Raw genomic sequence first — 26051 nt, 5'->3', positions numbered from 1 at the left:
TAATCTAAGAAGGGATTGGGTCAAATAATTTATAAGACCAATTTCAGTTTTAAAGTTTGATAGTTCTAGAATTTCTATAAGGTGAATATTGACATGAGACAAATCAGGAAAGATGAAATCCAAGGCTTTTAATTCCATTGTGAGCAGATGTCCTAGCCTTTTCTGTTCACTTAAGTAAGATTAATATCATTGACACAGCTCGATATAATACAGTACCAAAGACCTGGCCCTATGCATTGACTTTAATTATAAAAAACAGTTTATCAGTTTATGCTTGCCTATTAATCTGATTAAGGGAAAAAAGAAAAAAGGATGTAGGGCAAGAAGGAAAGACAATTAGATATTTGTAATAATAATAGCTTATATTCCTCTAAGTTTTTCATTCTGTGAACTGGGTAGTACAAATGATACTATCTGATAATATGGGGGGGCAGAGCCAATATGGAAGAGAAGAAGCAGGGAAACCTCAAACCATTCTGAGAATCCTCTCCAACCTACCTTAAAATAACACCTTACAATGAATACTGGAGTGAAAGAGCCAATAAGGTGATGAAATGAAGCAAATTTCCTTCAGAAAACAACTTGAAAGTAGGCAGAGAGAATCTGATTCACTGGGGTAAGATAGGAATACAACCCACAGAAAGGCCATATAGCCCATAGCAAGGCCCCACCAAGGAGTATTGGTTCAAACCAACAGCAAGCTGCCCCTCAACCTCCCCAATACATTACTATTCCAGGTTCTGAACCTGTGCCCTAGCCAATGCCAAGTCCCTGAGACCTTGTCTAAACCAATAGTAATGTAATCTCATACACACTCCTTACAGCTCCAAGACTCAGTACAAGCCTCTGCTGAGGCCCCAAACCATAGTGCAGGACAGTCTGTGGTGTGCCTGGCTGGTGCAGACCCAGAGTGAGGCATTTATACTCTACCCTGCCAGATTCTAAACTGAGGCTCCAGTATTCACCGCTAGGAAGTTGGCAGGTTGACTAGCTGATACAAGCCAAACAGGAGGCCCAGAGACCTCATCTAAGCATGGAGTGAAGTCCTGAATCTCAACTGAATGTAGTACATGACTTGTCTGCTCTGTGTAAACCCAGATCAAGACCTGGACCATCTTAATCCTACATTGAGGACCTGAACCCGATCTCAAGGTCATCCACAGCACTCCTGACCTGTGCAGGTTCAAAGTGAGGCTCATAGCTCCTTCAAAAGCTTGAAACTAGGCCCTGAGCTCCAGCACAAAATAACTCACATTGGTCAGAAATTTGCCAGCCATCAACAATATCAGGGAGAAATAAAATCAGCAATAGTAGGTGACTTTTAGAACTCCCAGCCCATAGGCCATCATACTGCCTTGGAAGAAGTGAAACTTGTAGAAACACAGAAATAGCACTAAGGATGTTGGCAAAGAAAAATTAAAGTTTAAGAGAATGCCCTCTCTACCTTGAAAACAGAGCCCCCTTTTAAGATAAAAGTAAAATCCAAGAAAAAGGGTAGGAAAATAAGCGAAAATAACAAAAAGTAAAGAAAACACCTAATCATAGATAACTTTTTTTTTGTAAATAAATAGGAAGGCACAGACCCAGAAGGAGACAGTGAAAGCAAAGCAACTGCATGCAAAACTTCAAGGAAAAATATGAATTGGTCTATAGCTCCAAGAGAACTCAAAATAAAATTTCAAAAATCAATTAAGAGAGGCAGAGTAAAAATGAGTAAGAGACATAAAAGCAATGCAAAACAGAATTGATGAAAAGGAAAATGAGTTACAAAAATCCAAATGAAAAGAGTTCCTTAATAAAGTAAAATTGACCAAATGGAAAAGGAAGCTCAAAAGCTCACAAAAGAAAATAACCTTTTAAAAATTAGAATTGAACAAATAGAAACTAAAGATTTCATGAAACCTCAAGAAAAATTTAAATAAAAAGAGTGAAAACATTGGAAAAAACATGAAATATTTTACTGAAAAATCAACTAAGATGGAATATAAATAAAACATGAGAACTTTTGGACTATCTGAAAGCTGTTTTTAAAGTCAACATTATATTAAGAGAAATTATCAAAGATAATTCCCCTCTTGAACGAGAAGATAAAATAGAAATTGAACGAATCTGCTAATCACTTCCTGAAATATATCTCCAAATGAAAACTTCCAGGAATATTATAACTAAATTCAAGAGCTTGCATGCCAAGAAGAAAATACTGCAAGCAGCCTGAAATAAATCAAATAACATGAAGCTATAATTTGGATTGCTCGGGTCTTGGCCACATCCAATTAAAGGACTGAAGGCTCGGAATATGATTTTCTGGAAGACAAAAGAGCTATGTTTACAACACAGAATCACCTCTTCAGCAAAACTGAGTAAATTTTTTCAGAGGAGGAATAAAATAGAAGATTTACAAGCATTCCTAATGAAAAGACTAGATCTAAATGGAAAGTATGATGTTCAAATAAAGACTAAAGAAAAATGTAAAATGGTAAATCAAAAAGAAAATTTAAGGGATTCAATAAGGCCAAACTATTTATATTCCTGCAAGGAAAGATGGTACTTATTACTCTTAAAATGTTATCAATACTAGACCTGTTATGTGTACATATAGACAAAGGGTATGAGAGAAATCTGATTAGACTGAAATGATATTAAAAAAGGGGGAGGTTTATAAAAGGTGCAAGCAAAGGGAATGGAGAGGTGGAAGTGGGTAACATTTCACCTAAAGAGGAATTAAAATCTATTATAATGGAAGAGAGGAAAAGGGTGATAATGGGCAATGCTTAAACCTTACTATCATCATAATTGGATCAAAGAGAAAATAACAATACTCATTAGGGTATGAAAATTTTCCTTACCCTATAGAGAAGTAAGAAAGGAATAAGGCAAGGAGGGTAATAGAAAGGATGGGAAAGAATGGACTGGTGATTAAAGGCAAAACACTTGTAAGGAAGGATAAATTGAAAAGAGAGAGAAAGAGCAAGATCAAAAGGAGAAAAAAATAATGGTGGAAGAGATTATACAGTTCGTAATAACTATATAAGTGAATGGGATGAACTCACCCATAAAATGGAAGTGAATAGCTGAGTAGATTAAAAACTAGAATCTTTTGATACACTTTTTATAAGAAACACATTTGAGTCAGGGAGAAACACACTGAGTAAAGTTAAAAGGTTGGAGCAGAATTTATTGTGCTTCATTTCTTCTGAAATTAAAAAAAGCAAGAGTGGCAATCACAACCACAGACAAAGCTAAAGTGAAAATATATCAAATTAAAAGTCAGAAGGATGGAAATTACATCTTGATAAAAGGTATCCATATGCCATTGCATATCAATATCAATATCAATACTAAACATACAAATAGTAGCCTCCAAAATCTTAAAGAAGAAATTAAGCAAACTACAGGAGGAAATAGACAGTAATACTATACTCATGGAAGACCTCAACTTCCCTCTTTTAGATCTAGATAAATCTAAATGGTACAAAAACTTCACAACCAAATGCAGAAAAGCAGAAAAATATATTTGTCCTTTTCAAATCATAACACGATAAAAATATGATTGCCATTTGGCAAAATAAAGATATATATATATGTTAAATAATGTTTTGCTATTTCTATTTATCAGGTCTTGCTCTAGAGGTTGACATATACAAGTCATTCTTCAAACAATATTTCTCTTGCTATAGATAATGTTCTCTTGGTTCTGCTCAGTGCACTCTTCATAATTCATGTAGGTTTTTACATTTTTTAAATTAACCTGTTCACCATTTTTTATAGTTCAGTAGTAATCCTTTAAAAAATTCCCATCTTAGTATTTAAAATTACTTCACTCATCCTCTACCTGATTGATACCTGAACAGGTATGAATACCTGAGGCCCTGAACTCTCTTGCCATTATATCTTTATTTATGTTGTTCTTTCCATTGGTAAAATTTTGTTTCTCACCTTGGACAAGCAATATTATATCTTTGGGTTTGATGTTCCCCAATTGTAAAAGGAAGGGGTTGGTTTTTAAGATGTCTGTTATTTCTAAATTTATGATCATGAATTCTAATGTAAAAATTCCTAAGTATCCCAATTCAATTCCTATGTTCTCCAGGAAGTTTCATTTAATACATCTTTTCTAATAGATTTTCCCTCTGAAGTCCTCACTTTCTTATTTATCTTCAGTCACTTCCTGTCTACTGGCTAATTCCCTACTTCATCTGAAAAAAGCTCTCTTCCTTCATCCTCAAAAAACCTTTTTTAAAAACTATCCCTGCTTGATATCATCCCTCATCTTTTTTTCCCTTTTCTGCATAAATTACTTGAGAAGCCTATCTATAGTTTATCCACATTATGCATTCTGGCTTTTGACCCCATCATTAAAAGCTTCATAGAAACTACTTTTTTTCAGTTACCAATGATCTCTTATTTGCTGGTCTAATTGCCTTTTCTGAATTTTCATCCTTCTGGACCTCTCATCAACCTTAGGCAGTGCTGATCACCCTCTTCACCTTGATAATCTCTTCCATCTTGGTATTCAGAACACTGCTTTCTCCTAGTTCTCCTTCAACCTGCCATACTTTCTTTGTTTCCTTTACTGGATCTTCACTCAAGTCATATTTGTTAAATGTGCATGTTCCCTCCCCCAAGACTCTTAATTTATTAATAATTATCCATTATTAATCTTCCTATTATTAAATATCATATATCTTCCCATTTCACTCATCTGACCCCTATACCCTACAAGTGTAGGACCTCACCACCTCAATCCTGTAAAACTGTAATATCCCCTTGTTCTATTGCACTAGAATCCCTTTCTTAAGTGCCTACCCATTCTAATCCATTCCCCACACAGCTATGGCTAAATTTTCTTAAAGTTCAATTTTGACCATATTACCACACTCCCATTCAACAAACTCCAAGGACTCCCTATCACTTCCAAGATCAAATACATATATATGTATACATATACATATATATATATATATATATTATTTTTTACTTTTAAAGTCTTTAAACATTACCTTTATCTATCTTTCTAATCTTCTTATCTCTACCCTTCCCTCTATACCCTGCCATGTATTTTTTGATGCGGTGATAATGGCTTATTCTTTGTACTTCTTTCTAAAATGACTTTTTCTCAATTGCAATTTTATTTAACATTTAAAATTTTGATTTTCAAAATATCTGCTTCTCTTTCTTTCCCTCTCTTTGAGAAGAAAAGCAGCTTGATATAGATTATATATGTTCAGTTATACAAAATATAATTCCATATTAACCAGATTAGAAAAGAAAACAGACCAAAAAAAAGAGAAAATTTTAAAACTATACTTTGATCTGCCTTCAGAAGTCATGACTTCTTTCTTTGAAGGTGAATAGTATTTTTCATCATGTCTTTTGGAATTTTCTTGCAGTATCATATTGGTGAAAATAGTTAAGCCATTCAGAGTTGATCATGATCAAGTATTGCTATTATTGTGTACAATGTTATTCTGGATTTGTTTACTTCAAATTGCATCATTCATATGAGTCTTCCCAGGATTTCCTGAAAACATCCTGCTAATCATTTCTAATAGCACAATGTTGTTTCATCACAATCATATACCAAAACTTGTTCTGCTATTCCACAACTGATGAGTGTGCCCTCAATTCACAATTCTTTGCCACCACAGAAAAGAGCTGCTATAAACATTTTTGTACATATAAATTATCATCCACAAAACTACTAGTAGTATTGCTGTGTTAAAGATAAAGCACAGTTTCATAGCCCTTTGGGTATAGTTCTAAACTGTTCTGTAGAATGTTTGGATCAATCTGAAATTATACTATAAAGCAGTGATCATTGAAACAATATGTTACTGGCTAAAAGGCAGAAGATTGGATCAATGGAATAGACTTGGGTTAAATGACAGCAGCAAGATAATGTTTGTTAAAACCAAAGATTCCAGCTTTTGGGACAAGAACCCACTATTTGACAAAAACTGATAGGAGAATAGGAAAATAGTATGGGAGAAATTAGATAAATTCAAAATATATAAATGACAAATAGAAAGAGGGAAATTATAAACAAATTACATAAACATATAATAGTATACCTGTCAGAGCTATATGCAAGGAAGCAATTTAAGACCAAGCAAGAGAGAGAACATTACAAAATTTAAAATGAATAATGTTGATTATATTAAATTCAAAAGTTTCTGTACAAACAAAACAAATGCAAACAGAATTAGAAGGGAAGCAACAAATTGGGGGAAAGTTATAACAAAAACTTCCAAAAAAGGTCTAATTTCTCAAATTTATAAGGAGCTAAGTCAATTGTAGAAAAAAATCAAGCCATTCCCCATTTGACAAATGGTCAAGGGACAGGAATACACAGTTTTCAGATAAAGAAATCAGAACTATCAATAAACTCATGGAAAAGTGCTCTAAATGCCTCATAATTAGAGAAATGCAAATCAAAAAAATGTTGAGGTACACCGCACACCTAAAAGATTGGCCAATATGACAGTAAAGGAAAATAATAAATATTAGATAAATTGTGGCAAAATTGGAGCATTGCTGGTAGAATTGCAAATTAATCCAACCATTCTGGAAGGCAATTTGAAATTATGAGTAAAGAGTTTTAAAAGAATGCATATCCTTTGATCCAGGCATTCCACTGCTAGGTTTGTACTCCAGAGGAATAATAATGAAAAAGATTTGTGCAAAAATATCCATACCTGCCCTCTTTGTGGTGACAAAAGAATGGAAAATGAGGGAGTGTCTCTCAATTGGGGAATGACTGAACAAATCAAGGTATTTGATGGTGATAGAATACTATTGTGCTGTAAGGAGTGATAAACTGGAGGATTTCTATCTGAACTGGAAAGACCTCCAAGAACTAATGCAAAGGGAAATAAGCAGAACCAAGAGAACCTTAGTACTGAAGAAATAAAACAAGAAAGGGAAATTAATAGAATAAATATTGGCAAAGACCAAATAAAAATATTTTATTTGCATATGTACTTTATTGAAAACCAAAGAGAATCAACAAAAAAACAAATAATATCCAAAGAGAATCAACAAAAAAACAAATAATATAATAAGTAATAAAATTTTAAACAACATAAAACATTCTAAATAACTACTAAATGAAATACAAATTCAGTCAATGCATGCTTATCAAATTTGCAGTGATAAAAGACAGAAATAGTCAATTAAGGAGGCATTGTAAAAACACAAAGTAATCTGTAATTATTGAAAATTTGATATTCACACTCTCCATCTTCCTAGTGCCTAGTAAAGAACTTGGAACATACTAATAGCTAAATAAACATTTTAAAATTTTACTCATTAATTTTTTAAATGTGAATTCAGAAACTAGAATACAGGCCTTATTGGCCACAATCTCTGTTCATGTGAAAAAATGATGAACTCAAATGAGAGCAGGATAATTACTGAAGTTACTGACTATTGTCAGTTCTTGACTTCAACAAAAAGGCATTAAATATTTTAATTCTCCTTTCTTTTATCAATGAAATTAGCCATTGAGACTGAGGTAACAATAAAATAAGTCTCGTTATATTTATTTCTAGTTCCCAGTTTTGTCTACTACAATATATTTCAGGTCATGAATTATCTTTTAGTCATGTCTATTTATTAATTGTATAAGGTGAAGGATTGTAGTAAAAAAAAAAAAAGGTCAGTGAATACCTTATTTAAAGATAAAGAAAGAGAAAATAAACAATTTCTGTCTGACATTGAGGTAACAGGGAAAAGAATTCTTTTTTCTTCCCCTCTCCTGATTGGGAGCAAAGACAATTTAATAAGAAATCTTATGGTTTTTATTTATTACTGAATATAAGAAGTATCTAATTTGACAAGACTATTTACCTTTAGACAAGTAGTTTCCAATATTTTGTTCTTGTTGATGGTGGTGTCTCACAATTCCTTTTCAACAACATGAAGAAATATATTAGAAACTCCTAGGGCAGCACTAGGGGAACTACCCTGTTACTGCTCTTCCCAACACCTGAGAACATTTTTTTTTGCATGCCCCTGCCCCTCTGTCCAGCCACCCAAAGAAAGTACTTCTTCCCTCCACTCTCTGGGGTAATAATGCTGGGGTTTCACGAGTTGCATGAAGTTGCAGTTTGGGCATGTGAACTTGAAAATCTTTGTCAGTGCTGTCCTAAGTTCAATTGATATCCTCCTCATAATATTCTTTGCAATTATTTGCTTTTAAAGGTGTCACTGAAGAGTTTTTTTTAAGCACAAATCATTTGCACCATCTATAGAACCCCCAAGGGGTTCTCAAAACATTAAATTGGAATCATTCCCATAGGCTACAGAATCCTCTGTAAGCATAATTCAGGCAACTTTTAGAGAGAAGAAAGATTTTTATTGAAGTTTCCAGTTTCTAGAGTGAATAACAGAGTACAGGTATAGACCAAAGGCAAATCACAGCTGGGAGGAAGAAGGAAAGTGTGGCTTTGGAAGAATGATCCCACTTTAGATCATATCCCCTAAAATTCCAAAGGAGAGTGATTGCTTTGGTAAAGAGCTAAATGTCAGTTAGACAACTAAACCTAATCTCACAGTGACATATGCTAGCAATATATCCATTCCCTAATTGTGTGAACAAAAAAATCTCTTATTCCCCTATATTCATGAAAACACACAAAAAGCAGTCCTATGAAATGAAGTTCCATTATTATATGAAAGATGCTTAATGATTTGCCATTTTCAGTGAAGCTATGTTCCTGATTCAAGTTATTTTGGACAAACTCCTCAAATTTACCTTTTATCAATTTTCCCTTTGTAGCTATCACATTTCTTCTTGGATCACAGGTATTCTTTTATCATAGTATCTCTTCTCTCCTTTAGACTGTAAGCTTTTTCAGGAAAGAAACAATGCTATTTTTCTTGTGTCTCTCATAATAAGCATAATTCCTCATATGTGGTAAGCTATCATTGAACTGAATTGTTTCTGCCTGATATGATATAAAAAGAAAAATATAATTGAACCATGATTGATTTGTCACCTACTATGTTCTTGGAGTAATACATAAATAATAAAGAGAATGTCATTGTTTCAAGGAGCTATCAACAATCATAGCACATATTTGACATAGCTGCCTCCCTTATAACTTACAGAATCTCAGAATTCTTTAAAGTAACTTACAATAAATATTTTATATACATTTTAGAAAGATAATGGGGCTGAGGACATAGGGCAGCCATAGAGTCAGGAGGATCTGAATTCAAGTGCTAACTCTGAGTTATACCATCAGGAAAATAGCTAAATTTCTCACTTCCTAAGGCAGTAATGGGCAAACCACGGTCAGCGGGACAGATGTGGCCCCCTGAAATGTTCTATCCAGCCCACGTGACATTATTCCTAATCTGATGAATACAGTGAGTAGGATACAACACAATAAAACTTTAAAGAGTTGCCTTAGAAAGAGACTGCCAGATGAGCATTTCCTTTCCTTTGGCCCCCTCTTTAAAAATTTTGCCCATCACTGTCCAAAGGCAAACTTATAAGCCAATAAATTACAGATCAGTTGTTGATCTATCTCGATGGAAAGATTATGTGAAAATTCCCCCAAATGCCAAGGAAAAACAGTTTCTTATCCTCCCATTCCCAAAATTCTCAAAAATTTGAGCCTTAGAAGATCAAGTGACTTGTCTTTGGAAACTTAAGGATCAAATATCAGAGGTGTGAATCAAACACCAGTCTCCTGAGTCTAACACTTTTCTCACTAAAATGTTTCTTCTCAAGACTACAGTACATAACATAAAAGAAAGTGATGTCAGGAACACAAATAGAATATAGTAGAATAGATGCATGAAAGTGGTACAGAAAGATGCTAGCTGATAAATGAATTAAAGGTTCTTGTCTTGATGCCTAGACGAATCTGAGCTATGTTTCCTCATAAAAAGGATATAGTTTTCCAGGCAGGATTCTGAAAAGACTTAAAGCACACATGTCTCTGTAATATAATGTTAGGGTATATCCTGGCTGTCAGGCAGCACAGCAAGGGGCCTGTCTCCATTGGGTTTGTTACTTGGAAAATAGATAGACAGATAGGTAAAGAAACAAAAACAAATAATTGAAGAGAGAGAGAAAACAAAATGTGTAAAGGAAGGGAAGAAAATGGAATTATGAGAGGAAGAAACAGAAAAGAAAGAAAGAAAAGAGAAAAAGAAAGCATATTGAAAAATAGCTCCTACAGGAGCATATAAATACATCTTTTGAGTAGTGCTAATTTCTTAGGTAAGTAGAAGCAAATTGTTAGCAAATCAGGCCAGGACTCTGGTAATACCCTTCCTTATTGTGAATGCAGGATTTGGTGCAAAGTCAGTCCATTTCAATGATGAAAACAATGGCAAGTTCATTTAATAAGAACTTAGCATGTGTAATGGCATTTCTTTGGGACTGGCAATCATTAAGATAAGTCATAATCTCTGTCACCTAAGAGTTTACAATCTAATAAAGCATGTTTATTCTATTTTATTTTATGAATATAAACAAGCCACTTAATTTCTTTAAGTCTCAACTTGTTCACCCTAAACACTGGGAGACTAACATTTATATTGAGAAGCAATGTAGCATAGTGGAAAGAGGATAAGGCTCGGAATCTGAAATATCTGAGGGTAAACATTGCTTCTGTTACATGCTAAGTGTATGATCATGGCCAACTCATTCTTATTGCTCTAGGGAACTCTATAAGATTCTAACTTACAAATAAGATAATGATATGTTGAGGGGATGTGGCAAAATTGGGACGCCATTACATTGTTTGTAGAGTTGTGAACTGACACAATAATTCTGGAGAGCAATTTGGAATTATGCTCACAGGGCTATAAAACAATGCATAGCTTTTGATCCAGTAATGCCACTACTATGTCTGTATCCCAAAGAGATAAAAAAACAAGGAGGTGGAAAATGACCTACATGTACAAAAAATATATCTGCTATTTTTTGGTGGCAAAGAATTGGAAATTAAGGGGATGTCCCTCAATAGAGGAGTGACCATCCTCAAGGTCTTTTCCAGTTTTAGACCTATATTCCTATGGAAATCTAGTCAGCCAATTACATGATCATAATAACTACATACAAAAGTTACAACTCAACAAAGTACGACATATGATGGCTATGGAATATTATTGTGCTGTAAGGAATGATTTTCAGTATGATTTCAGAAAAAGCTGGAAAGACCTATATGAACTGATGCAGAGTGAAGTAAGCAGAACCAGAAAAAACACCGTACCAATGACAGCAATATTGTGGAATGATCAATTGTGTTAGACTTAGATATTATTGGCAGTATGATGATCCAGGTCATTTCTGGGAGACTTTTAACAAAGAATGCTATCCATATCCAGAGAAAGAACTGTTTGGAGTCAGAATGCTGATGAAAGCATATGATTTTTCAATTGTTTATTTAGATTTGTGTTTTGTGTTTTGGTTTCATAAGATTACTCACTTACAAAAATGAACATGGAGGTATGTTATACATGATAATACATATATAACCCAGATCAAATTGCCTGTTAGCACTGGGAGGAGAAAGGGAAAGGAGGAAGGGATATAAATTCAATCACATAACTTTGGAAAACTTAGGTGGAAATTTGTTATAACACAAAATTGATTTTAAAAAATTAAATAGATAAATAAAAGAAAATGATATGGAGGCAGCTGGGTAGCTCAGTGGATTGAGAGTCAGGCCTAGAGACGGGAGGTCCTAGGTTCAAACCCGGCCTCAGACACTTCCCATGTGTGTCTTGTGTGTGTCCACTTCCCTGGGCAAGTCACTTGATCCCCATTGCCCACCCTTACCACTCTTCCACCTATGAGCTAATACACAGAAGTTAAGGGTTTAAAAAAAAGATAATGATATGCTTTGAAAAAAGAAGCTTTCACATTTAAATCACAGATCCAGAACAGTCTTTCCTTTTACCCTGCCACCCCTTACCTCCCACATTAGCCTATATCACAAGTATATTGTCACTATCAAGAAGTTTTTGTAGTGGAATTACCTTTGTGATTTTGGACAAATCACTTAACCTCTTTCTGCCTTAATATCCTGGTTTTGTTAAATGAGGATGTTGGACTAGACCATCCTCAAGGTCTTTTCCAGTTTTAGACCTATATTCCTATGGAAATCTAGTCAGCCAATTAAATGATCATAATAACTACATACAAAAGTTACAAATACACTATCTAGATAATATTTTAAGGAAGGATGAGAGTGATAGATGATTTCTACAGATCAGAGTAAGCCAAATGCTAATCCTTTATATCTTGATTTTCCAACAATGAATCAAACCAAAAACTGGTTTAGCAATGGCTTCCTGGCTCATGAACTATGTGCAGGTGCTCTGGCTGAGACTGAGATGTTCCTCTATCAAATAAAATTTATGGAACAGCTGTGGTCCAAAGTGCACCAAGCTTAATTTAACCTTCATGATCCCTAGGCTATTCTATAGATCCCTCAGTATCTCCTCCCTCCATATATATACCCAATACCTAACATTCTAGCATCCCAATCAGAATGACTCTTTTCTCAAAAAATGTCATTTCATAGGCCTCTTTGGAGGCATAAATTATAGCATCTTTTAAAACATTTCCTCTTAAAATTGTTTTCCTAGAAAGCCTGATTCCCCATTAATAAAGCTAAGCATACCAAAATTCAATACATCTCAATTCAATTTATTTTTTTAGTTTCTCATTTACTACTATGAACTTGATAAACATTAACAAACATGAATATTTCCATATTTGAAGAATGGAAGAAAAAGTACCATATATTAAATTGTAAACCTCCATTACATATACCTTTTAAAACATATATATTTCCAATTTAACATGGTGGTTCCAATGCTGTTTGCTTGTTTGGGTCTCATTCTATATTCTTTTGCTCTCTTATTTGTATTTCTTTATTTCATATGATTGTCATTAACCCTACTTCTTTTCAAAAACCTCCATTAAAAATCCAATAAACCTAAAAAAATCATTCCTTTCATCCTTCCTCTCAATTCAATTTACCAAGCACTTCAATTCAATTAAGCACTGACTGTGAGTCTGATTCTGATCTATGAACTAGAAATTAAAAAAAATCAAAACAAATAAATCCAATGACTTGACCTTGAGGGGTACATATGTTACCAGGGAGATGAAACATGTGCACACACAAAAACACAATACTTTGAGAAGAATATGTATGAAAGTGTTGTGAGTAGAGCTTTAAGATAGAGATAGATCCAGGAAGGCTTCATTCAGAAAGTAAACATAGAATGAATGTATATAAACATTCTGAGAGGAGAAGGTAAAAAAGTAATATATTACAGATATGGCAAGGATGTATTGTGGAACTGTCTGTGGGATAGATGTGAAAAAGAAAGAGGCAAAATCAAAAAGATATGCTAACATTGCATATAAAGGCTAAGTGAAGGGGAAGACTGAAGAATAGCATTGCATTGGTGAAACAATACAGAAAGATAGTGGTGCCTTAAAGAGAAATAGGGAGATTTAGCAAAGGGGCAAGGTTAGAAGGCAATGTTATGAGATATATTTTGTATTTTGTGTTTGAGGTATTGAGAGACTATCCATGTGTATAATGATAAACTGAGATTTGAAAATGTAGAAATACAATACTGATAAGGACTGGATAAATGGATTGGGGAGTCGCTGAAGTGAGTTTAATATTGGACCAGCAGGAGCTGATCATATCAGCAAAGTCAAAAAAAGAAGCAGGTCTAGAACACCTTGGAGGACATCCAGTGTTTGTAGCTAAGAAAAGGGTGATGATTTAGCAAAGGAGACAAAGAATGAACAATCAGACAGACAGGAACAGAACTAGACAGGAGTGGTGTCCTTAGAAGCCAAGAAAGCAGAGAGTTACCAGAAAGAAGAAGGAATCAATGCATCAAGGAATCCTAACTCTACAAGGACTGCTGCAAATACTGTAAAGTAGTTTGGTAGAGAGTAGGTTTGGTTCTTAAATGATACCATAGTAAACTTCAAGTGGATTAATAGCCCATATGTAAATAGTCAGATTTCAAAATCCTTAAAAGGGAGCTGAAGAGGAGTAACTTTCATAATTCTGGGATAGGGGAATGGAGACTTATTTCCTCAATTGAGTGACAAACATATTCATGAAAAATCACAGAATGAAAGCATTTGAGAATTGGAACAGATTTAACTTGCTATTTAACCTATTCATGACAGAGAAACATTCTCAGTATAATATACCTAAAATGTGATCATCCACCCTGTGCTTGAAGTTTTCTATCAAGGATGAAATTGTCTGGCCTCAGACACTGTCTAGTTGTATGACACTGGATAAGTCACTTGACCCCCATTGCTTAGCCCTTACCACTCTTCTGCCTTAGAACAAAAGCACAGTACTGATTCTAAGACAGAAGGTAAGGGTTTAGTAAAGAAAAAATAAATAAATCATCTAAAGGAGAGAAGATGCTGAGTAGGAAAAATAATCTTTGAACTAATTTTCTCTGACAAAAAAAGAATTGTTCCCTGTAATTCATGGGTAATTGATGCAAAGAAAACCAATCACTATTTTCAAAACATAATTGATTGAGGTGAACTATTTTCAAAAGAAGCAGCATAATAACTATATTTTAAATTATCTAAATAATGAATTATAAGAAAAAATGCAAATAGAAAAATTCTGAAGTTTCCCCAAGTCAAAATAAAATGCTAGTTGACTTGCTAATCTCAAAATTATTATATTAATCAGAATGATAAAATATCAAAATAATCAATATTAAAGAGATTATAAGAAATGGTCATGGTAAAACTTTCTTGATGAAGTTGTGAATTGGGGCAACCATTCTGCAAAACAATCTGGAATTATGTGAGAAGAGTCAATAAACTCTGTCTTTTCATTCAGAGATCTGATGACAGACAGAAAGAAAGGAAGGAAGGGAGGGAAGGAGGAAGGAAGGAAACAGTCCCCTTATATAGAAAGATACAAAAATTAATAAATTATTTATTGTAGGAATACATGAAAATGAAAGCAAAATTAATAACAAAGTAGATATCTATTGATTAGCAGATCAAAACAAATTGTGCTACATGAATGTTATGAGATATCAATGTGCAATAAGAACTAATGAAAATGAAGAATTAAGGGAAATGTGATCTTCACAAACTGATGCAGTGAAATAAGAACTGAGATCCCCTCCAAACAACTTTAAAATAATTTCTCACATCAAACTCTGGAGTGACAGAGTCAACAAAATGTCAGAATGAGTCAATCTTTTGGTCTAAAACATCTTAGGACATTGGAAAAAAAAAGATCTTTGACATGGAGTAAAAAGTAGCCCAGAGCCCACATGGATAAAACATGAGCAATGGTACTGGTGGTAACAAGAGAAGCAGCAGCAGATTTAGGAGCTCTCAAGTCAGACTTAGGTAAGGGGATCTGAAAATCATTCAGAAAGGAACCCCTGTGCTACCACTATGTGAAAGACTAGATGTTGTTTGGTATTCTCATTGTCTATATCTACTTCTGTATCATAATTCAAAGGTGGAGAGGAGTATTTTCAATCAAAAGGGAGACGAAATCATGAAGAGCAGTATCACTTTTGGTCACAAAGAATCACAGAACAATGAGGACTATGAGTGTCATTTCTGGACCCAAAGGAACAGCTGCCCCATCAATTGAAACCTCAATGAGGGCCTGTATTGGAGAACAATAACTACATCTTTCCAGTATGCAAGAACCAAAAACTCTCAAATGCCCTCAAACTACCTTTAAAAGCAATAGTGATTAAAAAACAAACACTTCAAGCTCCTATCCCAATCAAGAAAAAGAACCCAATTTTACATATTAAGTTCCAAATCAGGAAATAGTACAAAAATATGCAAACAGCAGGAAAAAAAAAACCCTGAACATAAAGAAAGCTAAATGAAACAAAGATAAATTTGATTTGTGATTTCACTGTTAAGGAATTCCTGGTGAGAAATTTCCTCTAGCATTGAAATTCAACCAGCACCTTCTTTGCAACTCAGGATCTTAGAAAATTCCTTACAACATTGATTGGTTAAATGAATTACACAAGAGCATACAACCTGATATACTGATATGACAGGAACTGGAGTTATACTAACCCATCAGTCAACTCAATTCGGATGGAAGGGAAAGACCCGTCTTCATTCCAAATTTTCTTGATAAAAAGTGGCAGCCTGTAGATATGTAATATTGCATATATTGTTAGCCATGATTGTTTTATTTATTTATTTTGCATGAGTATTTTTGTTGTTGCTATTTAAAAAGGTTTAAATTAGGGATAAATTATATTAGGAAGTTATTGTAGTATAAAATTAAACTGTCAAAAGTTCATAGTTTTACTAAAAAAGGGGATAGTCAATAATGCAAAATCTGAAAACAGATCAACTGATAAAGTCAGATTGTAAAGTACTGGGCAACAATTAAAATGAGGACGTAAAGGCCATGAATATTATTGACTGTTTCTAGAAATATCTTTATGAAATCAAAGAATTACAAAAATCACACATTCTATTTGAAGGGAACTCATTTTTTCTAGCACATAGAATAACTGATTAAATTTCTTTTTCAGTTTTCCCAACAAATGTTTATCTGACATTTTCTCAGAGATATTCAGTGAGAGAGAAGGCAATTCATTCCACTTTTTGATAGCTCTGATTTTAAGGTCTTCATCACATCAAACATAAATGGATTCTTTATAACTTTTAGTCATTATCTATAACAATGCCTTCTTGGGTTAAGTATAATGGAATGATAGCCAGAATAGGAGACAAAGTCAAATCATTACAGCTACTGGATTCAAAAATCAGACTTCAATTTGGAACTGAGTCTTATTTTCTACTCTCCTTTCCTGTAAACAGAATCAGGGCCAAGCAAACTGAACTATGCCTTTTATAGAACTATTGAATTTGGGCAGCCTATGTTAGATGGCTCAGTGGATAGAGAACTGGGACACATTAACTATGGGTTCTTGGCTAAGTCACTTAACCTCTGTTTGCTTTAATCCACTGGATTAAAAAAACAGCAAACCATTCTAGTATCCAAATCCCTGAAGAGTATAGTTCCCAAGGTCATGAAGACTCAGACACAACTAAACCACTGAACAACAATACAATGATCTAAATTGACTTGATCTAAGTGAACATGCCTAAAGAACAGCATGGTACATGCCTTGTTTTTATTGTTTCATTAATTCCATTTCAGGAGCAAAACACTTACTACCGTTAAGTCTTTTATGTCTATTATTTTGAAGAAATGACTCCAACATGCCAAAACATGACAAGGCTCAATGATATATTCTAGGGTCAGGGAGGAGGCAGGAGAAGTCAATTCATTGTGGGTGAGGGGAATATAAAATTAACCAGATTTAGTAAAGTAATACTAATCATGCTGTAAAGCTGGAAATAACCAACCAGAGATGAAGACTCAGAGAATAAACAACTAAATATTCTTTAAGAACTTGGCACATATCCAGCATTTCTTTTTTTAATTAATTTTAGTTTTCCTCTAACTACATGAAAAAGTTTCCAACATTTTAGAAAAGATTTTGAATCTTGAATTCTCTCTCCCTTTCACCATACTCCCTGAGATGGTAAGACATCTTATATAGATTTTACATATAAAATCATGTAAAACATTTTCCCATATAAATATTTTTGTGGAAAGAAACGCTAACAAAAAAATGAGAAACTAAAAACTTTTGCTTTATTCTGGATTTAGATTTCATCAGTTCCTTCTCTGGAAACAGATGACATTTTTTTTTATCATGAGTCCTTTGGGATTGTTTTGGGTAATTGTATTGCTGAGAATAGCTAAATTGTTCACAATTGTTCACTATATTCTGGACCCTGTGTACAATGTTCTCCTGGTTCTTCTCATTTCACTCTGTTTTAGTTTTTGAATGTCTTTCCATGTTTTTCTGAGCTCCTCCTATTCAACATTTTTATAACACAATTAGCATTTCATTTCAATCATATACTATAATTTATTCAGCCATTCCCCAGTTGATGGGTATGCCCCCATTTTGCAATTTTTTATTCCCACAAAAAGAGCTGATTTTAATTTTTTTTCATATAGATTCTTTCTCTTTTTGTTTTCTATCTCTTTGGGATACAAACCTAGTAATGGTATTACTGGGTCAAAGGGTATGTACTGTTTGATAACTCTTTATGCATAGGTCTAAATTGCTTTCCAGAATGATTTAATCAGTTCACAACTCCTCCAACAGTACATTAGTGTTTTAATTTTCCCACCTCCCCTCCAAGTTTTGTCATTTTCTTTTTCTGTCATGACAGCTAATTTGATAGGTGTACGGTGGTACCTTTAATTTGCATTTCTCTAATTAATAGTGATTTATAGAATTTCTTTGCATTATTGTAGAAAGTTTTAATTACTTTATCTAAAAACTGCTTATTCCTATCCTTTGATCAGTTATCAATTGGAGGATAACTTGTATTCCTATGCATTCAACTGATTTATCTCTGTTTTAAAGAAATAAGGCCTATATGAGAAACTTGCAAGTTTTTTCACCAGTATTAATACCATGTATTAATCTCCATCTTATTTCCCCTTCTTTAATTTCTGACTGTTATCTTTCCCAGAAATTTTCCCTCTTTTCTATCAGTCCCACCACCTTTTCTTATCCTCTTCACCTCCTATTTTCCTGTAGGGTAAGATAGATTTCTATACTCAATTGATTATGTATGTTCTTCCCTCTTTGAGCCAGTTCTGATGAGCTTCCTTCCACATTTCCCTGTCTTCTCCTCCACTGTAAGAGCTCTTTCATGCTTCTTTTATATGTAATAATATATATCATTTTATTGTATTTATTAATGCATTTCTCTTCATCACACCTTAATTGTATTTGATTTTTATATCATTCCATTGTATTCAAATTATTTCTTGCCCTCTGTCTTTGTATATTCCTTCTAACTACCCTAATAATTATTAATTTCTTAATAGTTTAAAAAAATTATCTTCTTATGGAGGTATGTAAGTAGTTTCACTTTGTTGAATATCAACTGATTTCTCTTTCCTGTTTACCTTTTTATATTTCTCTTGTATTTAAGAGTCATATTTTCCATTCAGCTCTGATCTTTTCTTAGTTCTTTCATTGAATTAATTCAATTCATTGAATACCCATTTTTTCCTCTGAAGCACAATACTCAGTTTTTTGGGGCAAGTGATTCTTGGTTGAAATCCTTGCTCCTTTGCACTCAGCAATATCATATTCCAGATCCTCTGATCTTTTAATGTAGAAACTTCTAGATCTTGTGTTATCCTGACTGTAGCTTCCTGATATTTGAATTGATTATTTTTCGCTGCTTGCAATATATTCTCTTGTCTTGGTTGTTCTGGAATTTGGCTAAAACATTGCTGGAAATTATCATTTTGGAATCTCTTTCAGGACCTGATGGGTGAATTCTTTCCATTTATATTTGGCCATCTGTTTCTAGAATATCAAGGCAGTTTTCCTTAATAATTTCTTGAAGGATGATTTGTAGGCTCCTTTTTGATCTTGGCTTTCAGGTAGTCTAATAATTCTTAGATTTTCCCTTTTGGATTTATTTTCTAGGTTAGTTGTTTTCCACTGATATATTTCACATTTTTTTTTTGGAATTTTTTTCTTCCTTTTGAATTTCTTTGCTTGTTTATTGGTGTCTCATGGAGTCATTAGCTTCCACTTACCCACTTTAATTTTTAAGACATGATTTTCTTGAGTGATCATTCGTACCTCCTTTTCCATTTGGCCAATTCTAAATTTTAAGAAGTTCTTTTCCTCAGTGTATTTCTGTACCTCTTTTTTCCCATATGACCAATTCTGCCTTTTAAGAAGTTTTTTTTAATGCATTTTTGTATATCCTTTTCCATTTGGCCATTTCTGTTTTTTAAGGACTTTTCTTCATTAGATTTTTTTAAACCCTTAACTTCTCTGTATTGGCTCCTAGGTTGAAGAATGGTAAGGGTGGGCAATGTAGGTCAAGTGACTTGCCCAGGGTCACACAGTTGGGAAGTGTCTGAGGCCAGATATGAACCTAGGACCTCCAGTCTCTAGGCCTGACTCTCAATCCACTGAGCAACCCTGCTGCCCTCTTCATTGGATTTTCATGTTACTTTTACTAATTGTTTTAATTTTATTGTATTAATTTCTTTAGTATTTGTTGCACTTTCTTTTCTAAGCTATTGACTTCTTTTTATTATTTTCCTGTGTCACTTTCATTTCTTTTCCCATTTTTCTTTTACCTCTCTTACTTTACTTTTAAACCTTTTTTGACCTCCTCCATAAAATTTTTTTTTGGTCCTGAAAACAATTCACATGTTTATTGGAGGCTTTAGATTCAGCAGTATTGATTTTGTTGTCTTCTTCTTAGTTATTATTTTTGTTTTTCCCTTTCATCAAAATAACTTTCTTTGTTGAATTTCTTTTTTGTTGTTGCCTCATCATATTCTAGCTTTTCTCTTATCTTTTAAATTAAAAACAATTATAGGTGGGCTCCCTATATGTGATAAACTGAGCATTTTCCAACATAACTGCCAGAATGAATTTGGTACCCAGAATATAATATTTCTTTTTTGTTAGAATCAGAATAATGGCGACCAGTTCCATGAGTTAAGTTCATATTAGCCTCTCCACATAAAAAGAACTCTCTTATAGCCTACTCATATCACCAACCTATCATAATCATAGATTGAGGGATGAAAAGATTAAAGATCATCTTTCCTTAGTGCCTTATGTTAACAAAAGAAAACAGTTAAAAAATGGTTCATTGTCCTGTAGTTAATAAGGAACAGGGTCAGGATATAAAGCTAAGGTCCTTTGATACAAATCCAGCTTTCTAAAACTAAAAGTTTCAAGATGCACAGAGCATCTTACTTCCTCTATGAAGTCTTCCTTGACTTTTCCTACTCAAAGTTATCTCTCTCTTCCCAAACTCACTGATTACTTCTAACATTTAATTTGACATTCTATGAGACAGTAACTTGAAGAAGAAATTCAATTCTCTCTAGTATTGTTAACTCATTTGTTCATATGAAATTTCATCTTTCTGTCACCCAGAATAGCTTACACTTCTGTGCACATACTCTCTATTCAATGAATGTGGATGAATGATTGGTCAATTACTCTTTCTTTTTTTCTTTCCAGTTACATTTAGAAACTATTTTAAACATTTGTTTTCTGACATTTTGTATGCAAAATTTCTCCTTCCCTTTCCTCAAGACAGCAAGTAATCTGAAATAGATTATACATGTAGTATCATGTAATACATATTTCTATATTCATCATATCGTGAAAGAAGACATATCACACACAGAAAGAAGAAATGTATGAAAGAAATAAAGTTTAAAATGTTATCACTACAAATAAAACCAGCAGTGGCATCATCATCAAAATATACATTGAAAATTACTTTGAGATATACTTAAAATACCTCATCCCTATGCCAAACTCATAAGGAAGTTTCATTATTATGAATCAATATCATTAGAAATGGACCACAAAATAAGCAAGTTCTTTCTGACATAGCCCTTTTGTCTCTAGCTAAATTTGGCATAGCCTTTTCAGTAGTAATGTTTGGATTCAGGCCAGGCAGTCTTTTGATCTTGTATCAGCACAAATATTATCTGTTCCTTGCCATGAAAATGAATTTCCCTGTTTAATCAATTTCCTCTCCATTATAAACATTTTAACCCAACATTTGGCAGTGTGTTTGGTTTCTAAGTAGACTCACAAAGATATTCAGGTATAATCAGTTTAATTATAGAGGCTGCCTGGGAGTTTCTTCTGGAACTAAATCTTCTTCCTGTGTTTATTAGGAAGTGTTTGTTTCTACATGTGAGGGACATTTAAATGTCTTCAGTAAGGTTTTGTGTGCCTGGACTTCTGTTATTTTATGACAAAAATCACAGTACCTCTGTCTAATCATTCTCTTAGTGTCTGCATTAGTGGGTAAAGTTAAAAAAACAACAAAAACACAGCAAGCATTTATTAAACACCTACTGTATACCAGGTACTGAACTAAGTACATTTTAATAATAATAATATCTCATTTAATTATTATAACAACCCTAGAAGATAGGTGTTATTATCAATATTTAACAGTTGAAGAACTGAGGCAAATAGAGGTTAAATGATTAGTTTAGGGTGACATAGTTAGCAAGTTTCTGAAGTAAAATTTTAACTCAGATCTTCCTGACTCCAGGACCAACAGTTCTATCCATTGTGCATACCAGAACAGGACACTAAATCTTACCAACATGATTTTAATCCCAGTATTTTACTTGCTAATTTACTGGCCAACAAAAATTCTTGTTTCTCCTGACCAAGAATCCTCCCACCTTATCCCTCTTGGGTACTCTCAAACAAAGCCATTTTTAAAGCATTAAATCATATTCGATTAAAAATATTTCAGTAAGGTGCCTTACTTAATATTGGAGATAATATGGATGATAATTAAAATCTACTGCCTTCAATGAGACAGAAATGCTTCTCATTGATAGGGGGAGAGGAGTTAATGTTAGAAATATAGAAATAAGTACAAGGTAGCATAGAATGTCCTGGGGGATAAAATAGAGATTCACAAAAAATGTGCTAGGACAATTTAAGGATGGAGGTATTATTTTTACATGGAGAACTTGCTGGGATCAGTGGGTTCTTCATGGAGGATTTGGTGCCTACACTGGATCTTGAGGGACAGAGTGATTTGGGATTGTCCCAGTCCCTATGCTTTTATAGTAGCAGCTGTTTCTTTAGTATTAACTTAGAGAAGCGTCTGGTAGAAAGGAAGATAGTTGTTTCCAGTAGTGGATCTGAAAGGGGAAAAGAGATGATTTTGACATTAATGTAGATGTCTTGAGATGAAGGTTTTTCAGGGCAGAAAGACCACTGACCATTAAAGCCTCACTTTGTCAAATGGCACAATGCTGGGACAGATATAGCTCTTTTTATCACTTAAAACCCATAGCAGCTGGATGGTTTAGTAGATAGAGAACCAGGAACAGAGATGGGAGGTCCTGGGTTCAAATCCAGTCTCACACACTTTCTAGCCATATAACCCTGGGAAAGTCACTTAACATCCATTGTTTAGCCCTTATAGCACTTTTGCCTTAGAACTAATACATAGCAGTGATTCTAACATGAATTACCTTTCATCTTAGAAACAATAGTAAACCCTTATCTTTTGTCTTAGCATCAATGCAGCTATAAAGTGTAGGAGGCTAGATTTGAATCCAGGATCTCCCATCTCTGAACCAGACACTCAATCCATTGAGCCACTTAACTGCCCCCTTGGATATAGCTCTTTATATTAATATTCATATTCATTAGACATATGAGAACAAAGAGTCAATATTTTAAAAAGATAAACAAAAATCTTGAAAAGTTAGAATTGTAATAATTTGAATAAGAAACAGTCTAATAAAAATAAATGAGAAATCCTAAACTTAATCTTTAAAAATTCAAAGAGCTGAGAATTCAGATTAGAGGCAGAAATCCAGCTGAACACTCCCATGATTCCCCTCCAAACAGCTTTCAAATAACACCTCAAATCAAACTTTGTAGAAGTGCCAACAAAGTATTAGGGTGGAGCATTTTTTTCCTGCCTAAGACAATATAGGTGTTTGGCAAGAGAGGTCTGTGAAGTCTATGACATCAAGCTGGGGACTGGCCAGAACACACAGAGGCAGCACCAGCAATGGGGCTTTGAGACAGCTGAGATTGTGGCAGCAGCAGATTTGGTATCTCTCAGCCCAGAGTTGCAAAGGGAGTTGGATAATTGGTCAGAAAGAGATTATGGGGAATAGTTTACTGGCAAAAGTTACATACATAAATTGATGATTGGCAATTCTATTCACATACTCTTCTGAGTCCTATTTATCAGGCAGAGTATAATCCTTGTCATTAGTTACAAGAGTAAAGACTAGAATGTAGAAAAGGAGAATAGTGACTATACCTCTATCCTGCTCATATCAACTTGGAAGTTTTGAAAGCCCCAAAGCATCAGCATGTAAAACTCTAAAGTTCAGGATAATACCTTGACAACACAGGAATACAACCTAACTTTAACTTAGAGTTCAAAAACAAACAAAAAAATAGGCTAGAAAATGAGGCAACCACAATAAAAACAACAAAAACTTAGTCAAAGAAAGCTATTATTGTGGCAAAGAATCCTGAGATACAAATTCAGAAAAATAGAACAATTTGAAAAGAGCTTTGAACCAAAGCCTCAAAGAAAAAAAGATAACTGGGTATAAGAACAACTAGAATTTCTAGAAGAATTAAAGAAAGAGGGAATGGGGCAGCGAGTGGTACAGTGATAGAGCACAAGGCCTGGAATAGGGAGGACATGGGTTCAAATCTGGTTTCAGAAATTTTATAAATATGTAACCTTAAACAAGTCATTTAATTCCAATTGCATAGCTCTTGTCACTCTGTTGTCTCAGAAGATGCTAAAATGGAAAGTAAGGGTCTTTTGCTTTTCCTCAAGAGAAAAACCGTGAAAAGGAATGAGAGTGACACAGGAAGATTATGAAAAGAGAATTAATAGCTTGGTAAAAGAGGCATAAAAATACTGAATTAAATAATACTGTAAAAAACAAAATTGCCTAAATACTAAAAAGCCTAAAAATTCACTAAAGAAAATAACTTTTTAAAAAGGAGAATTGGCTAAATGAAAAAGAGACACAAAAATTAACTGAGGTTATGATAACTTAAAAATTACAAATGGGCAACTAGAAGCTAATGACTCCATGAGGCATCAACAAATAATGAAACAAAGTCAGAAGTATCAAAAATAGAAGAAAATGTGAAATATCTCATTGGAAAAACAGCTGACCTGGAAAATATATCAAGGAGAGATAATTTAAGAATTATTAGACTGGAAAGTGGCAGAGAAAAAGCTTGGATTCACCTGAACTCTCCAAAATTACTCTCCTAACACCATTAAAATTATGCCTCAAAACGAATTCTGAAGGGTCAGGGTCAATAAAAGGATAAAGAGAAGCAATTTTCCAACTCAAGACAACTTAAAAGGTTGGCAGTAAAGGCATCTCTCATTAGGGAGAGTTTGGAGCAAAATCTAGTACAAGCACTGTTAGTGTAATCTGTGATCTGTCAAACAGACTTCCAGAATTCTCAGTTTGCATATATAGGAAAATAATGAGACAACTGTTCAGAAGGAGATGTCAGGGGAACTCAGGGGAACTGTTTTTGCACGGGGTGGATGATTCTGTTACATTGCCCATATACAATTCTAGGTCATTTTCTCAGGGCAAGAAGGAGCACTAGTAGGAGTAGGGACTCTTCCAACAATTACAGGGTAGAAAAAAAGTGCTCATAATCACACATAGACCAATCAAACCCAAAAGATTAGTGACCACAGCTTACGTTAGATTACTTCAGAAGAAATAAGAACTTAAAGATTACCAAAACTAGCTCTAAGATAAGCAGTATATAAAAACCCCTCAAGCTAGAGAGAATGTTTCCACACCTTAGGAGCAGGACCCAACTTTAACATAAAATTAAGTTAGCAACTATGCTGGAAAAAAAAAGAGAAAACAACAAAAACAGAACAGGACATAAAAAGTACTGTGGTGACATGGAAGATCAAAACACAAACTCAGAGGACAGCAAAGGAAAAAGAGCTATATGAAAAGCTCCCTAAAAACGTAAATTGGTCCTAGTTACTCCCCCAAATTCATGGAAGAGTACAAAAATATTTTTAAACAAAAAAGAGAAAAAAAACTTGAAAAAAAATTTATGTGAGCCAAGGAAATCCTGGGGGTGAAAAAGGCAACAGTTTGGTAAAGAAGGCATCAAAAAATACTAAAAAATTATGTGTAAAAAATTAAAAGAAAACAAATAATGGAGCAGACCAAATTGCAAGAGGTATAAAAATGCATTGAAAAGACTTCTGGTTAAGATGGCGGCAGAGTAAGGAGCAGCTGCTCGATCTCTCCTGACCGAACCACACAGGACCCCTCAAGGGGAAATAAAAACGAGTCCAGAGGAACGAAGGAACCCCACAACAGGGCGCAGCATTGAAGGTACGCAGAATCGGG

This window comes from Gracilinanus agilis, chromosome 6 (genome assembly GCF_016433145.1).
Source record: "Gracilinanus agilis isolate LMUSP501 chromosome 6, AgileGrace, whole genome shotgun sequence".
Lineage (NCBI taxonomy): Eukaryota > Metazoa > Chordata > Mammalia > Didelphimorphia > Didelphidae > Gracilinanus > Gracilinanus agilis.
This window is presented reverse-complemented; position numbering follows the sequence as displayed.